Here is a 731-nt window from a genome sequence, read left to right as displayed (position 1 = left end):
ATTAGACCCCAGGGGGTATGGTGAAGTCGGGGGGATGAAGGAGCTCTGCTCAGGGGACCTCGGATCAGGCTGTATTTTACAGAACAGCAGAATAATGAGCTACCCAATGTCGTGAACCAGTCCCTCTGCTTTGAGGGCAGGACCTCAGGGCGGGAAGAGCTGTTAGAATACACCATTACGTTTCTTTTGAAGGATGAGGTCTCACTCTGTTGCCCAGGCTGGAGTGCAGTGAGTGGCTGGCTATTCACTGGTGCAACCACGGCACTCTATAGCCTCCAACTCCTGGGCTCAAGCAATCCTCCTGCATCAGCCTCCCAAGTAGTTGGGACTACAGGTGTGAACCTCCATGCCCGGCTCTATGCATTTTTTTTTTTTTTTTGAGATGGAGTCTCGCTCTGTCACGCAGGCTGGAGTGCAGTGGCGCGATCTCGGCTCACTGCAAGCTCTGCCTCCCAGGTTCACGCCGTTCTCCTGCCTCAGCCTCCCAAGTAGCTGGGACTACAGGCGCCCGCCACCACGCCCAGCTAATTTTTTGTATTTTTATTAGAGATGGGGTTTCACCATGTTAGCCAGGATGGTCTTGATCTCCTGACCTCGTGATCTGCCTGCCTTGGCCTCTCAAAGTGCTGGGATTACAGGCGTGAGCCACCGCGCCCTGCCTGCATTTTCTTAAAACCTGCAGAGGGAGGCTGTGTAGACTTAAATATACTAAAAACAATCTGAAAAGCAAC

Source organism: Pongo abelii, chromosome 15, assembly GCF_028885655.2.
Source record: "Pongo abelii isolate AG06213 chromosome 15, NHGRI_mPonAbe1-v2.0_pri, whole genome shotgun sequence".
Lineage (NCBI taxonomy): Eukaryota > Metazoa > Chordata > Mammalia > Primates > Hominidae > Pongo > Pongo abelii.
This window is presented reverse-complemented; position numbering follows the sequence as displayed.